Source organism: Heterodontus francisci, chromosome 10, assembly GCF_036365525.1.
Source record: "Heterodontus francisci isolate sHetFra1 chromosome 10, sHetFra1.hap1, whole genome shotgun sequence".
Lineage (NCBI taxonomy): Eukaryota > Metazoa > Chordata > Chondrichthyes > Heterodontiformes > Heterodontidae > Heterodontus > Heterodontus francisci.
Window position 1 is genome coordinate 88,502,698 of NC_090380.1, and position 17,206 is coordinate 88,519,903.

Consider the following 17,206-nt stretch of genomic DNA (forward strand, 5'->3'; position numbering starts at 1 on the left):
CTGTCTCCATACTGTGTCAGAAAACCCTCCTGCACACACTGGACAAAAACTGACCCATCTAAAGTACTCGAACTATAGTATTTCCAGTCGATATTTGGAAAGTTAAAGTCCCCTATAACAACTACCCTGTTAGTCTCGCCCCTGTCGAGAATCATCTTCGCTATCCTTTCCTCTACATCTCTGGAACTATTCGGAGGTCTATAAAAGACTCCCAACAGGGTAACCTCACCTCTCCTGTTTCTAACCTCGGCCCATACTACCTCAGTAGACGAGTCCTCAAACGTCCTTTCTGTCGCTGTAATACTTTCCTTGATTAACAATGCCACACCCCCCCCCTCTTTTACCATCTTCTCTGTTCTTACTGAAACATCTAAATCCCGGAATCTGCAACATCCATTCCTGCCCCTGCTCTACCCATGTCTCCGAAATGGCCACTACATCGAGATCCCAGGTACCAACCCATGCTGCAAACTCACCCACCTTATTCCGGATGCTCCTGGCGTTGAAGTAGACACACTTTAAACCAGGTTCTTGCTTGCCAGTGCCCTCTTGCGTCCTTGTAACCATATCCCTGACCTCACTACTCTCAACATCCTGTACACTGGCACTACAATTTAGGTTCCCATTCCCCTGCTGAATTAGTTTAAACCCCCCCGAAGAGCACTAGCAAATCTCCCCCCCCAGGATATTGGTACCCCTCTGGTTCAGGTGAAGACCATCCTGTTTGTAGAGGTCCCACCTACCCCAGAAAGAGCCCCAATTATCCAGGAAACCAAAACCCTCCCTCCTACACCATCCCTGCAGCCACGTGTTCAACTCCTCTCTCTCCCTATTCCTCGCTTCGCTATCACGTGGCACGGGCAACAACCCAGAGATAACAACTCTGTTTGTTCTCGCTCTAAGCTTCCACCCTAGCTCCCTGAATTTCTGTCTTAAATCCCCATCTCTCTTCCTACCTATGTCGTTGGTGCCTATGTGGACCACGACTTGGGGCTGCTCCCCCTCCCCCTTAAGGATCCCAAAAACACGATCCGAGACATCACGAACCCTGGCACCTGGGAGGCAACATACCAACCGTGAGTCTCTCTCGTTCCCACAGAACCTCCTATCTGTTCCCCTAACTATGGAGTCCCCAATGACTAATGTTCTGCTCCTCTTCCCCCTTCCCTTCTGAGCAACAGGGACAGACTCTGTGCCAGATACCTGTACCCCATTGCTTACCCCTGGTAAGTCGTCTCCCCCAACAGTATCCAAAACGGTATACCTGTTGTTGAGGGAAACGGCCACAGGGGATCCCTGCACTGCCTGCTGGTTCCCTCTCCTTCCCCTGACGGTAACCCATCTACCTACTTCTTTTACCTGAGGTGTGACTACCTCCCCATAACTCCTCTCAATAACCTCCTCCGCCTCCCGAATGATCCGAAGTTCATCCAGCTCCAGCTCCAGTTCCCTAATGCGGTTCTCGAGGAGCTGGAGTTGGGTGCACTTCCCACAGATGCAGTCAGCAGGGACACTCTTGGCGACCCTTACCTCCCACATTCTGCAGGAGGAACATACAACTGCCTTAACCTCCATTCCCACTATTCCAAATTCCCAACAAATCTACTGAAAAACCAAAAACAAAAAGTCAAAACTTGTTAGGTTAGCAATCCAACGGACAGAACTTCTTAAATAAAAAGCTTACCTTATCAACACACCAGAGTCCTTTTATTTGGTTAGAGGAGGAGGAGGGTGGGTGGGAGACACTACACGTGTATGTCTCGGGTACAGCCACCACACAAATATATACTTTTTACTTACCCAGCAGTCCCCTGGTCCTCCGAAAACAAAAGGGAATTCACTTTTAAACTTACACAGAAATTGACTTCACAGCTGTAAGCCCGCTCACGCACCTCCGTTACTATCAAAGCTGCAGTCACCGAAACTTTACCAAGTATCCAGCAACAGCCACCTTTTAAGTGAAGGTGTGGCCATGTATCTGTTTAGGAACCTCTGTGCGAGCATAGTACTTCTGCTCGACATTCAATCTATTTAATGGACAGTACTGTGGTATCGCAACATGGCATGGTGAAACAGAAGAAATTCAGCATTTATGAAGATCAGTAATTAGGATGGTTCTCTGCATTCTCTTTTTTGTAATTTAATAAATTTAGTGAGGAGGTTTGCAATAAACCTATTAAAACATTCTCAAATATTTGCAGACTTAGTTTGGCAACCATGTGTCGGCCAAATATCTTCCTTACCTGCTCCCAAGTTTGGGCCACAGGTGAACTTGCTTTCAGTTGCTCCGTGACCGCCTTCAAGGTTGCTGCGGCTTTATTATTTATTGCTGAATAGTCCTTTCAAAGTGGTGGCATTATTTGTTACATTACCTCCAACATGTAATCGTTCAATGGGACCAATCTGCTCACAACTATATTTCATCTGTTATGACCGAGGCAGGAGCAATGCACTGTCATTTCAGTCCCATCACTCCACAGGCCGCAACATTATTGTTTTCCCGCCTAACCTGAAAATATCCAAACTAAATATTTTATTAACCCCCAGAATAAAGAACAAACAAACCAGGTATCTTTAGACAACAACAAACTGACTATTTATTAATAAACTAAATCTGAACACTATTAAGATAAATTTATGTCTGAAGACTTTATAACTTGTTTCACCTAACCCCCCCCCCCCCCCCCATGCTCACGCACACACATTCAAAACTAACAGTTAACCGTTTATTTAAAAAAAATGATTTTAAACATTAACTGTTTAAGAATAAAGAGATAACTGGGTTGTGAGTCATTGTGGGTTCGGTTCCTGATGGGTGAGGTATCCTAATGTAAAAAAAAAAATATGCCACTCGATGTCTCCAGGCGGATTTGATGAACAGTCTTTACTCGATAGGCATTCAAAGCACTTTGGTTGCAGCAGGAGTCACACAGTCCTTTAAACAAGGAAACCAGCAACGGGTCCACTCGGATTTGAAAACCAGCAATCTTTCAGTAGAAACTTTACTGAAAATTCCAACAAACACAAACCGACGACAGAGACTCACTTTTGAGGCAGAGAATTAGAGTTTGGAAGTGAAAAAGAATTTACGACTTTCAATAACGCATATGATCATTTTCCAGGGGTTTTTTTCTCTCTACTTAGGCCAACACAACCTGTAACTCGATGTAGTTTTACTGCTAAGAGAAATAGACAGCTTCTTCCTTCAGCATACTTTGCTGGTGTGTCTCAAAACCAGTTGAAGCTGGTTTTTACAAACACAGTTGAAAGTTACAGTACACCATGTGACCTCTCCTGCTGTGGACAAGGAACAGGTGCAGCTGTGTTACACTGTTCTCAGTCTTAAAGGTACGCTGTTTGTTTTTAAACAGCTTGAAGGGCACATTGTTTTAAACAGAGGAGAAAGGAACTGTTCCGTGACATCTCCGCCCTTGGCAAAATGAAACTCCAGTCTAAAAATGCGTTTCATTACAATGCAAAAAATAGAAACTGAAAAAAAAACAGTTTTTCACATTCATGAACCCATTCACTCTATTAATAATTTACTGGATTTTCTTTGTACCATTGCCATCCATGTAACTTAACTGGTTAAACTCATGACAAAGCATTGGCAATAACATTGTTTTTCTCCGAAATATGTGCAATTTTCAAATGATAAAGCTGCAACAACAGACTCCATCTAAATATTCTAGCATTTCTGTTTTTTTTTTAAATTTTTCCGCAAACATTAATGGTTATGCTCAGTGTATATTAGTGTTTCTTTATAGTTTTGGCGGACATATACTTTGAAATGTTTGAGATCCAGCAAAAGTCCTAATGTTTCTTTTTCCACAGTGGAATACTTTTTTTGATGGCAGTTTAGTTTTCTTAAAGTACCCTACTGGCTTCTACATGACCGATTCGTCATCCTGCAATAGGACTGCACCAACCCCCAGGTTGCTAGAATAGTGAGTGATGCTTTTTATTTTAATTCATTCATGCCAGGCCAGCATTTGTTGCCCATCCCTAATTACCCTTGAGAAGGTGGTGATGAGCTGCCTCCTTGAACTGCCGCAGTCCATGTTGGGTAGGTACACCCACAGTGCTGTTTTTATACAACTGAGTGGCTTGCTAGGCCATTTCAGAGGGCATGTAAGAGTCAATCACATTGCTGTGGGTCTGGAGTCACATGTAGGCCAGACCGGGTAAGGACAGCAGATTTCCTTCCCTAAAGGCCATTAGTAAACCAGATGGGTTTTCACAACAATCAACAATAGTTTCATGGCTATCATTAGACTAGCTTTTTAATTCCAGTTTTATTAATTGAATTCAAATTCCACCTTCTGCTGTGGTGGGATGTGAACCTATGTCCCCAGAGCAATACCCTGGGTCTCTAGGTTACTAGTCCAGTGACAATACCACTACGCCACTGCCTCCCCCAAGTGCTAAAGGGTTTAAAAAAATTTGGAGCAGTCAACACTGATTCATTGGTTAGGATTTGCCTTCAGCTTTTCAAAAGCTACCTGGCATTCATCCGACCATACTTTGTTTTTCTTTATTTTGTAGCACATTGGTTCTTGGAGCAGCCACAGTACTAAAATTCTGTACAAATTTCCCATTTAGAAACTGCACGTCCCTAAAATCCTCATTACTTTCTGTTTAGATTTAGGGATAGGGAACTCCAAAGTTGTACCTTTTGCCGTTTTTGGCAATACCTGCTGTTGCTCCACTATGTGTCCGAGGTAAGTTACTTGTGCCTTTCCAAATTCATTTTTTTTCCGTATTTATCACCAAGTCCACTGCTTGTAGTTTTTTAAACAGAATTTTTAGCTGGTTCTTGCCAAGTGTTAGTGTATATTAGTACATCATCGAGATACACTACACAGTTGGGAACACTGGCTACCACCTCATTCATTAATCTTTGAAAAGTGGCTGGGGCATTTTTTAGCCCGAATGGCATCACCCAGCGCTGATGAAGACTGTCAGGCGTTACAAAAGCTGATATCGCTTTGGCTCGAGGAGTCAAAGGAACTTGCCAGTATCCCTTTAACAAGTCGATCTTGATAAGAAATCTAGCACTACCCACTCTGTCAATACAGTCTTCGAAATGCGTAATTGGGTAGGAGTCTGCCTTCGTTACTGCATTGACTTTTCTGTAGTCTATTCAAAATCGGGTTGACCCGTCTGGTTTAGTTTAGTTTTAGTTTAGTTTAGAGATACAGCACTGAAACAGGCCCTTCACCCCACCGAGTCTGTGCTGACCATCAACCACCCATTTATACTAATCCAACACTAATTCCATATTCCTACCACATCCCCACCTGTCCCTATGTTTCCCTACCACCTACCTATACTAGGGGCAATTTATAATGGCCAATTTACCTATCAACCTGCAAGTCTTTGGCATGTGGGAGGAAACCGGAGCACCCGGAGGAAACCCACGCAGACACAGGGAGAACTTGCAAACTCCACACAGGCAGTACCCAGAATTGAACCCGGGTCACTGGAGCTGTGAGGTGGCGGTGCTAACCACTGCGCCACTGTGCCGCCCTAGCTACTAGAACTATTGCCGAGCTCCATCTGCTTTGACCAGGTTTGATCAAGTTGTTTTCCAGCATGTATTGGATTTCTGCTTTTATTTGGGCCTGTTTGTCTGGGTGTAAGCGGCAAGGATGCTGTTTTAAAGGAACAGATTCCCCTATATCCACATCATATGTGGTTAAGGTTGGACATCCTGGCTTATCCATGCAGACTCTTTTTTTTATGTTGTGAAAAACCTGGTTAGGTCTTCATGTTGTTTTGCCTCTAAGTGCAAAAGCATGTTGTCCAATTTTCCTAGGCATTCTGTATTTGCTAATCTGATGGTTGGAGGTTCAATCTGAGAATTTTCTAGGCCTGTGCTTCTGCCTCATCCTCACTATCCTTTTCCTTAACAGTTCTGATTACCTGATGTACCTGTGCTGGCTTATCCTCCTCCCTGCGATTAATATTGTTTTAACACATTGATGTGACACAACCAGTTCTTTTTCCAGCATTCAGGGGTGTCAATCAAGGAATCTACCTTACCCACTCTTTTGATCACTATACGGGCCACTGAGCCGTGCTTTTAATGGTTTCCCCCCGAAACGGTAACCAATATTTCATCCCCTAGTTGAACATTTCATATTGGCTTGGGATGCTTTAAGGGGTTCCTGAGCCACACAAAACTGCTTTACGTCCTTTGTAAGGCCTGGCCAGCAGTAATTTTGGCTTATACTTGATTTAGTCTTCCGACTTCCCCTGTGTCCCGCAAAAGGAATGTCATGTGCCAACCTTGATAATCTCTGGCGATATTTAGGTGGTAGCACCATCTGTTTAACAACTATCCAGTCTTTGTCTGCAGGTCTATGAGGTGGTCTCCATTTCCACCTCAAAACCCTGTCTTCCATATAATAGCTTTCTGCAACTCCTTTCACCTCCGTTTCTGTCAGAGCCGTTTGTGCTATTGGTATAACTCTGGATCAGCTTGCTGTGCTGCAATGGTAGAAGATCTGTTAAACATCTCATTTGGATTCTCTACATCCCCAAATAAGGTTTCAGATTCTCATGTTACGACCAGGTAAGAAAGGTGTCTAGGGGTCTCTTGCTGTCTTCGCCTGGTCATATTAAACCCTGTTAGAATTTTAAACACTCTATTTTGAGCTCCCCCTTTGGTAAATCCTTGTTCACAGCTTTCCAATTATAAGGCAAAGAAACAAGCACACCAGGTTTTCTTGGGTTTAAAGAAGAGTGAAATTTATTAAACCTTAAATTTAAACTCTAATACGGTTAACGCCTATGGATATACGATGCGCCCAGGCTGGCATGCACACGTGATACATGCATGCAAAGAATAGAAGAATAAAATGGAGAGGTTTGAGGCAATCCTTTGAAGAGTGGTTTTTACTATGCTTCGAGCTCTCCGTGTAGATCCTTGATTGTAGGTAGTCTTGCTTTTCATTGGGGCTCAGTATTCTTGTTAAACCTTGTTCACTATAGGAGATTTTTCTCTCTTGGGGTTGATGTGTCTTCAATGGTTTCTGAAGCTGGAGAGAGCAAGATGAGAGGAGACAGGAGAGAGGTATTTTCCAGTCCAGGGGCAAGCAGCTTTCTCAGTTTTTTTTTTTCTGTGTGGCAAGTTCAAAATTCAAAAAACTCCAACAGTCAGTCATGTGACTAAACTGGCCTGACCACGTCTCTGTGTATTTGGCCATTTTAGCAGTTAACCTGAAATGCTTCAACGTCTGATCAAAAGTCCATTGTGGATTAAATTGGAGCAGGGAATAGCCCCTTTGTCCTTTGACATACTGTCTGTTGATATGCTAATGTCTCTCCAGTCAGAGTCTCCAATTGTTTTTTTTTAAAAAGAGAGTTCCTCCTTCAACAGTTTAAAATGGTGAAATTAATTTTCCTCATTCTTAGCAGGTGGGGGGCTTGCCTGACACTCGGCTATCTATTTGTGGAGCCACTTTTACCTCTGACAATGGATCCTGATTAGATATTGCTCAGGTTACAACACATGCAAGAAATATTCCTGGAACTTGTTCCTGTAATTGTTCCATTTCCCTAACTTCACTTGGTTCCTCTAATTATTGAAGAAACTGATGTTTTTGATCCAGCCAAATCATTTCCTAGGAGTAGATCAATTCCCTTTACTGGTAAACTGTGGACAACAGTTACCATTCCAGATATTAGGTCACTGTCTAGGTGTACTTTAAATTAAAGGTATGGGTATATACTCCCCACCAATTCCATTAACTAAAACTTTAGTGTTCAAGGCACTCTCTAGTGGAAACGTTATATCTTTCCCTAGCAAAAGTGTTTGGGTTGTTCCTGTATTCCTGAGTATAATAGGTTTTCCTGCCTCAGTTAAAGGATATGGAGTTACTTTCCCCTTTGACAAAAATTCATTATAACTTTCAGGTATCTTATTCTAAACCTGTACATTCACTTTAGTTTTTGTATCTGGTTTTACAGCTGCCATTAAAGCTACAGCCTGGTCTGCTATACTCTGAGTCTTTTCCTCTGCTTTAACTTTACATACCCCAACAAGTCCTATGGGTTTACCTCACAATTTCCAGCATTTTGAATGAAGATGACCCGTTTTGTGGCAATGATAACACTGTGGCTAGCGCACCTTCCTTCCTTTCTGGCCTGAGGATGTGATGCTGGGGCATTCTCACCTGTTCCTTCTTGTCCTCGGCTACTTGCCTTCCTTTCCCAGATACACACACTCATTTTCTATCCTCTGGTTTATGGGGATGATGGTCAAAAGGTTTTTGCTTATTAACAAGCTCAAAATTTGCAATCTCTGCGGCTTGTCTAGCTTTCAAAGCTTTCAGGTTATTTACATGAGTTCTCATTACTGAAGGAATTGAATTTTTAAACTCTTCCAAGAGAATCATTTCTCCAAGATTCTCATAAGTGGTTTCCATCCTTAATGCCCGTATCCAACAGTCGCAATTAATTTGCTTCACCCTCTCAAATTCTGCATACGTCTGCATACGCCAATCTCCGTACGTTCTGAAACCTCTGATGGTAAGCTTCAGGGACTAACTCATACGTAGTGAGAACAGCCTTTTTTGCCATCTCATAATCTGGAGAAGCCTCTTCAGGAAGCATGGCGCAAACTTCATGAGCTCTGCCCATCAACCTGCTTTGCATAAGCAGTGTCTAGCTTTCCTTCGGCCATTTCACCTGTTTGGCTATTTTTTCAGAAGATATGAAAAATGTCTCTACATCCCTTTCTGCAAGCTTATGAAGAGCCTGTATAAACTTATACAGCTTTTCGCTGGGTCCTGGGCTGAATTCAAATTCTTTCTGACCTGAATTTTCCCTGGAGTCCAAACCACCCCTTTGTCTTTGTTCCGTCTCTCTTAGCCTAAATTCCCTCTCTTTCTCCCTTCCCTCTTTTGCAGGTTCAAGTTTTCTTCTTGCTCTTTTTCCTGTTCAACTTTTATTGTTTCTGACTGAATCTTAGCCAATTCCACTGCATCCATTGACTTACTACCTTGTTCCTCCTCGCATCGTCGTCTTCTAATTTTAAATGTTGGGCTATGATGTCAATTTTCTTTGCTTTTTTAGCACCTGATTTCAACTCTAACTCCAACTTTGCTGCCAAATCTTTTCGTTAAAGTTGTCAAGTCACTGAGGGACACACATTCTCCTTTCCCAGAAACTCTGCAGCAATTGCTAATGCCATTCCGATGGTATAGACTGTACCTTAGTACACAAGAAACCTGGTTCCTTTTTATTTAAAAAAAAAAAAAAAATTGTTACTCCCCTTATTCACATAATTGGCGTTGGGTTTAGATCCGGACAGTCGAGCACCCCAATTAATATGATCCTAGACGCGAGAGCAATTAATATGATGCCAGATGCAAGACCCCAATTTGTTATTCCAGAGATGAGCCGCCAGTTGATATTGTTATAACTGAGGCGGGAGCAATGCACTGTTAATTCAGTCTGATCACTCCACAGGTCGTAGCATATTAAAGTTTTCCCACCTAACTGGAAAACAGCAAATTAAACACTTTATTAAACCCCAGGGATCTTTTGGACAACAACAAATTAACAATATATGAAATTTTAACACTAAGATAAATTTGTCTAAAAACCTTAACTTCTTAACTTAACCCCCATGCTCACACACACACATTCAAAAACTAACAGTTAACCAGTTTTTAAAACGAAAATGATTTAAAAATTAGCTGTTTCTTAATAGATAAATAACTGGGCTTTAAGTCATTGTGGGTTAAGTTCCTGATGGGTGAGGTATCCTAGTGTAAAAAAAAAATCAGATGCCACTCAAAGTCTCCAGACAGATTTGATGAACAGTCTTTACTCGATAGACATTCAAAGCACTTTGGTTACAACAGGTGTCACACAGTTCTTTAAACAAGGTGCAGTGGTTAGCACCGCAGCCTCACAGCTCCAGCGACCCGGGTTCAATTCTGGGTACTGCCTGTGTGGAGTTTGCAAGTTCTCCCTGTGTCTGCGTGGATTTCCTCTGGGTGCTCCGGTTTCCTCCCACGTGCCAAAGGTTGATAGGTAAATTGGCCATTATAAATTGCCCCTAGTATAGGTAGGTGGTGGGGATGTGGTAGGAATATGGAATTAGTGTAGGATTAGTATAAATGGGTGGTTGATGGTCAGCACAGACTCGGTGGGCCGAAGGGCCTGTTTCAGTGCTGTATCTCTAAACTAAACAACGGGTCCACATGGATTTTAAGACCAGCAATCTATCAGTAGGAAAATTCCAGCAAACACAAACCGATGACAGTCACTCTTGAGACGGAGAATTCTAGAGTTTTGAAGTGAAAAGGAGTTTACAACTTTCCATAACACAAATGATCTTTTTCCAGGGTTTTTTTTCTCTCTACTTAGGCAATCACAGCCTGTAACTCAATGTAGTTTTTCTGCTAAGAGAAACGGACAGCTTCTTCCTTCAGCATGCTTCTCTGGTGTCTCTCAAAACTGGTTGAAGCTGGTTTTTACAAACAGTTGAAAGTTACAGTACACCATTTGATCTCTCCACACTGTTCTCAGTCTTAAAGATGCACAGTTTTTAAACTGAGTCTTAAAGGCACGCTGTTTTAAACAGAGTAGAAAAAAAAAGTTCCGTGACCCATCCTAAAAATACTTACGCATGTACATCTTCAAGCAGCCAGCAGCAGAGGCAATAAATCTTGCTTCTTGACCCCCGACACTTGAGTGTGTTATGTAGTCTGTCCTGGAAGTGCGGATGAGCTATCTATGCATTGGATGAATAATGCTCACTGGTATGGTGAGTAGAAGAGTGTCCATGGATGTTGCCTATATGGAAAGCATTTTACAAGAGCAGATTAATAGAAATGAAACTACATGGAATTGCAGGTAATTTGGAACATGCATTGGTAATTGGTTGGGAGGGAGGAGGCAAAGGTATAAAAGGAATGTACTCTGATCGGAATATTTTGTTAACCGTGAAAGAGCAGAATCTGTGGAGGAGCAAATGGATTTGGATGTCTATGCACAGATCACTAAAACATTAGTGCAAAGGTACAAAAAGTAATCAAAAAGGTGAATGAAATGTTGATTATCTTAATGAGGTTTGAGTACAAAGGTGATGCTTCAGTTGTACAAAGCCTTGGTTAGACCCTAACTGGAGTACTGTATTTGGTTTTGCACACTATACTTCAGGAAAAGAACCTCCTCTCTCCTCACCATCCAATGCCCCAAACACTCCTTCCAGGTGAAGCAGCAATTTACTTGTACTTTCAATTTATATTGTATATACTGCTCACAATGCTGTCTCTACACTGGGGAGAGCAAATACAGATTGGGTGACCACTTTGTGAAACACCTCCACGCACTCTGCCAGCATGACCCTGAGCTTCCAGTTGCTTTCCATTTTAATTTAGCACCTTGCTCTTAGACCCACATTTCTGTCCTTGACCTGCTATAGTATTCCAGTGAATCTCAACACAAGCACAAGGAACAGCACCTCATCTGATTTGGCACTTTACAGCCTTCTGGACTCCCCATTTGAGTTCAACAGCTTCAGACCACCATGACTGCCATTTTGATTTTTTTTGTTTTAACCATGTGCCGGTCTTAAACTTCTTCATATTTTTGCTTTCGTCCAGAGCTGTTCATTATTCTGCCATTAACATTCTCTCTCTGGACAAATGTTTTGTCTTTGAATATGGCTATTACTACTCCCTTTTGGCTTTTGTTCCATGACATCTTTGTCATTTAATCTCTCCTGCCCTAAAACAAACCTTCCCTTTTTTTTGGTCTCTTTTACCCCACCCCTTTTCCCCTTGCTCAAAGCCTATTACATTTTCTAACCTTTGCCAGTTCTGGTGAAAGGTCATTGACCTGCAACATTAACTCTGCTTCTTTCTCCACAGATGCTGCCAGACCTATTTCTAACACTTACTGTTTTTATTTCATATTTGCAGCATCCGCAGTATTTGCTTTTATTTACTCAGGAAAGATATATTGCCCTTCCTGATTACAATGCAGATTCAACAGAATGATGGGGCTTAAAGGGTTAAATTATGAGGACAGGTTGTGTAAACTTGCTTTGTATTCCTTTAAGTATAGAAGGTAGAGCGGTAATCTAATCAACGTGTTTAACATGATGAAGGGACTTGCTAGAGTACATACCGAGAAACTATTTTCTTAGGGGAATCCAGAATGAGGCCATAATAAAATTAGAGTTAGCCCATTTAATGGTAAAATCAAAACAGTTTTCAGACAAAGGGTAGTGAAATCTAAGACTGTTTTGTTTTTTTCCCCAAAAGGCTGTCGATACTGGGTCAATTGTAATTTTCAAGACTGAGTTTGATAGAGTTTTGGTGGGTATATGGAGCAAGTGTGGGTAAATGGAGTTGGGGTAGAGATCAGCATTATCTGACAGAATGGCAGAACAGATTCAAGGAGTTGAATGATTTTAATTCGGTTCATATGTTCTTAGGACGGCACTCTAAGGGAGAAGCAGTCTTGTATCTGGACTAAGTGGGCTTTTTGGAGGATCCGAAGTGCAGAACTACAATCATCATTTTGTTAGATTTTGTTCCTAAAAGAAAGTGAGTACTAAGTTGAAGTATATTTCACATTGAGTGCTCTCTTAATCATTTATATGTCCAAACGGCAGTAGAATTATACACACAAAGAAAACTTTGGCCAAGAATCCAAGTAGGATTAAAGAAGAGTTATTGCTGGATTTACAAAAGCTATTTGTCCTAGTAATGAAATGTTAATAAATTAAATTTTAAAAGGCTTCTCTTTTGATTTTATGTTGACTGGCTCACAGGAAAATATTGACAGAAACTAAAACAACCTCAACCTTGAATCGTTGCAGTTACAACACGAAGGCAACTCGTAGGCCAGTATATCAAACCCAGGCCCTGGTAATTTGATAGGTAGCCTTGAATAGTCTTCCAAAAATAGACCCGTTAAGTATTGTTTAGAGGTAAAGAAATGATAACTGACCAGAGGACGCCCATCTCGAGGTTCACAGAAGCTTCATTATTGTGCAGATGCAGGCCACTTTAACGATTCACTCTAATGGATTATGTCCTGCCTCAGGATTGACTTAACTCTTCATTTTCAATAGAAATCTTAATAGCATGGCAACCTCCTAAATAGAACTACAGTGAGCGTGCCTGGATATATATTAATGACCTAGACTTGGGTGCGCAGGGCACAATTTCAAAATTTGACAATAACTAAGAGGGTCTTTTTTTTTTCCCCCTCGACTCTTGATGCCTGAGCATCAGCAACAAACACAACAAGAAAGTGAGGATGCTCCAAATGATAACATCCAAGAATGGCATTATTGAAGACTGGCACTGGCATGTTATCGCATCTTCAGGACAAGGACAAATTACCTACAAATGTCAGAGATCATGCCAGAGACGCCTAAGGATGTCATCTGAAATGCCTTGCACAACCTTGCAATTAGACACGACAACATTCTGCAAGCGGAGGAACAGGAGGAATGCCAGTCCTCCTCAGATGAGGGTGATTATGAAGAGGGTGAGGAGGACAACAATGCCATCCTCGATATGAGGGCCAGGGAGAGACCTACAAGGGACATCCGGGAGAACTTAATTTGTGCACATTTCAGCGAACAATACGTCACATCATCGAAGAACTTTGGGAGGAGAATTGGAACAACTCTACCCCCCCCCCCCACAGAAATTCACTTTTGCACGAGGTCTTATTCATCGCTGCAATCTTAACAAAGTGGTGCTGCACTTTCATGTGATAAGCATTTGAAATCATTTATTGGCTACGATGAATGCAGATACACACCTCTGCTAGCAGCGTTAAACAAAAATAAAGCATGACTGTATTGGGAAAAGTTAATAATCATCAATAGGAAAACAGCCAACATTGAAACCTGAAAGCTCAAATTCCAATGAAAAATGGACAGTAGACATTTTCTGAGCTGCTTTGTGTGTCATTGCATTCCTGCCATAGGCTCCAAAAAACATCTTTGTATCTTTCTGAACCAAGCAAATTGTTGAGTGGATCAAATTTTAAATGAAATAAAAATGTAATCCATTCTCTCAATTATGTACATCACCCATGCCACCTTTGTACTCAAAACTGTTTCAGTTTCCTTTTTCTCCCACCACATCTACGTACTATCCGACATTAGCAGCTGAGGTGGAGGCAGTCTGCTCAGTGCGCTGACCTGTTGCTGTGGATGACCGTAATGGGCATCCTCTGGAGGAATGGGCCTTGGCTCCATCATACTGGGAAGTCTGTAGCACTGGTATCCCCTGTGTGCTCGCCTGCTGGAGGTAAGGGGATCAATGCTGGAGGGGGGACGACACATCTCTTACCCTGGGGTGTCTTGTGAGGCTGGTATGTGCTCCTCCTCCATATGTGTGCATGATAGCATCTGCTTGTCTCCCTGAGGGGAAGGGTCACCCGGAGGGAGGTCCAAGCTCCTCGTCCCCCTCTTGCTAAGACTCTGCTGCATGGACCCCACAGCATCAGCGATGGAGAGCAGGTCAGATCGCATATGGCTTGAGTGCTCCACCAGACTTGCCACGGAGCTTGCCAAGCTCTCAACTGATGAAGCTATACACTCAAGTTCTTAGGACATGGCAGACATCATGGCTTGTGTGGATTCCTCCATGGCACGTGCAAAGCCACGCATGACCTTCGGCATCGACATATTTTCCACATGGCTTTACTGCACATCCAGCAGACTTCTCATAGCTACAAACAGGATCATCACGAGCATGGGGCTGAGCAGGGGCCTGGTCCCCAGCAGTCCTTCGATTTGTCAGGGGACTCAGCTGGCACAGTCTCTCTCAGCTGCTGGGACGTGTCTGTTGTGATCAGCAGCTTGTGATGCAGGTTCTAATCTTAACCCCACCCACCCCTGGTGAATCATGTGAATGTAACTGCGCTCATGGAGTTGGAAGAAGTGGCAGGTGACCGTGCACCCTGTGGCACTGGCTGCTTCCTCCTCCCCAGAGGAGGAGGCTTGGGCCACGTGTGTTCCATGACATGAGTGCAGGGACCTGCCGTTGAGACACCGCATATGCTTCACATGACTTCACACAATTTCCTTCCGTTTCCGCATATGTCGAAGAGCAGAGATGACACTTTATCCTTACGCCTTGTGATTCCTGCCTAGCCATCTCCACTCGCCATGCCTTCCTCCTCTCTCACAATCTCCAGAGGCTGCCTCCTCAATCGTGGTCAGCAGCCATATGTCAGGGACCCCCCGCCCCCCCCACTGCCATTCTAGCCCGCTCGTGCTGGTTGTGGCTTTGTTCATCCTGCAGCAAGTAGTGCAGATTTAATGACATGGCAAATGATGCATCACAGCCATTGCATACATGCATTAACACCACTCATTCTGTAGTGCCTTTCATATGACACCTCCCAAGCACATAAGCAATGCCAGTCTTCATTTTGGCATAAAATCATTTAGTGAATGGCACCAAGGCTGCTCACTCATTTCCTTGTATACCCTCTGCCTTAAAGACATGGAGCAAGGAAGGAAAACAATGGAGCTGCTTCGCCAAGCCCACTTACCCTTGCTGATTTGAGCAAGTCATTGATGCGCTTGCAGCACTGCACCCATGTACTCCGAGTGGTCCCAAGATTCGAGACCGCCTCTGCTACCTCTATCCAGGCCGCCTTGATCAGGCGGGAGGGTCTTCTGAGTCCATCTGCAAGGAAGTGGACCTCTCGTCTTTTCCTGACAGCCTGGTGGAGAAACCTGCAGGGAGACATCACTGAACCATGGGGTGGGACGCTGCCTATTAGCTGCCATTTGACTCACTTTAGCTGCAGGGAAAATGAATGATGTGAAGTTGATGGTGACTTTCACAAAATAAAGGAGGAAGCATTTTGATTTAAGTAAAAGCTTCAATTTAAATTGGTCTGAAGATACTTACATGAAAGGAAGGCTGCTGCTCCTTGAGGCTGCAAGCACAGGATGTTTTATATCTGTGGCAATCATGGTGCTTGGGGCAGTGACAGCGGGTTCCACTAATGAAATGCCGCACCTGACGCATGATCTCGTGTCCCCTGTGCCTGTTGCCATACGGTTCGTTTACATACAAAATAGCTTGTGGAATGGAAGTTGCAGCAGCAGTGGAAGTTACGACAACTACCGTTCCCACTGTTGGGATTGCTGTGGCAATCATAAAATTCTACTCGATACATAATTTAAAGGGTACAATTTTAAAGTGGGTGCAAGAGCAGAGGGACCTGGGGGTATCTGTGCATATTTCATTGAAGGTTGCAGGGCAGGTTGAGAAAGCAATTAATAAAGCACACAGGACACTGGGCTTTATAAATCGAGGCAAAGAGTACAAAAGCAAGGAAGTAAAGATCAAACTGTACAAAATACTGGTTCGACTTCAGCTGGAGTATTGTGCACCACACTTTAGCAAGGATGTGAAGGCATTCGAGGGTGCAGAAAGGATTCACAAGAATGGTTCCAGGGATGAGGAACTTCAGTTATGTGGATAAATTGGAGAAGCTGGGCCTGTTCTTTTGGACAAGAGAAGATTAAGAGATTAGATAAGTGTTCCAAATCGTGTGGGGTCTTGACAGAGTGGATAGGGAGCAACTTTTCCCATTGGTGGAAGGATTGACAACCAGAGGGCAACGATTTAAGGTGATTGGCAAAAGTGACATGAAAAACACTTTTCACATAGCGAGTGGTTAGGATCTGGAAAACACTGCCTGGGAGTGTGGTGGAGGCAGATTCAAAAGGGGATTTCATAATTACCTGAAGAGAAAATTTGCAGGGCGAAAGGGAAAAGACAGGAGCGGGCCTAGGAGAGTTGCTCTTGCAAAGAGCCAGCATAGTCACAATGTGCCAAATGGCCTCTTTCTGTGCTAATACCGTTCTATGATTGAGATTTTGCTCTGGCACATCATAGGACTATGTTTGGAAAAGGCAAATAGAGAAATGTGGCTTACACACTGAGCATGAGATTTTAGAGTATTTTGGTGAGCTTTAACTGTATGTAAATGGAGTCAGAGCAATTGTTGGTTAAAAGGCATCACCACTGTCTCTCCAGAACGTTCTGGAAACCCAAATGTTTACACTTTATATTTCGGAACTGGTTGCCTTGACCGTTGACCTGCAGCAGCAGGTTCTCTTTATGCTCAAGAACAAATACAAGCTGCTTATTTATAGTAATGAAATGTATATTTTTCTCGAAGATGTGGGCTT

The 17,206-nt window shown here is 43.0% G+C and overlaps 1 protein-coding gene across 11 annotated transcripts in view; it reads left to right on the forward strand.

Annotated features, from left to right (window-relative positions):
• LOC137374613 (type 2 lactosamine alpha-2,3-sialyltransferase-like) overlaps positions 1 to 17,206 on the forward strand; it is a 144,903-nt gene that overhangs the window by 37,540 nt on the left and 90,157 nt on the right. For 7 of the 11 annotated variants that reach the window (XM_068040988.1, XM_068040987.1, XM_068040995.1 and 4 more), the window contains one exon: positions 12,461 to 12,572. The exons of the other annotated variants lie outside the window; for them this stretch is intronic. The gene's annotated coding sequence lies outside the window, so the exon portion shown is untranslated. The remainder of the gene's footprint in view (positions 1 to 12,460; positions 12,573 to 17,206) is intronic. 11 annotated transcript variants of the gene reach the window in all.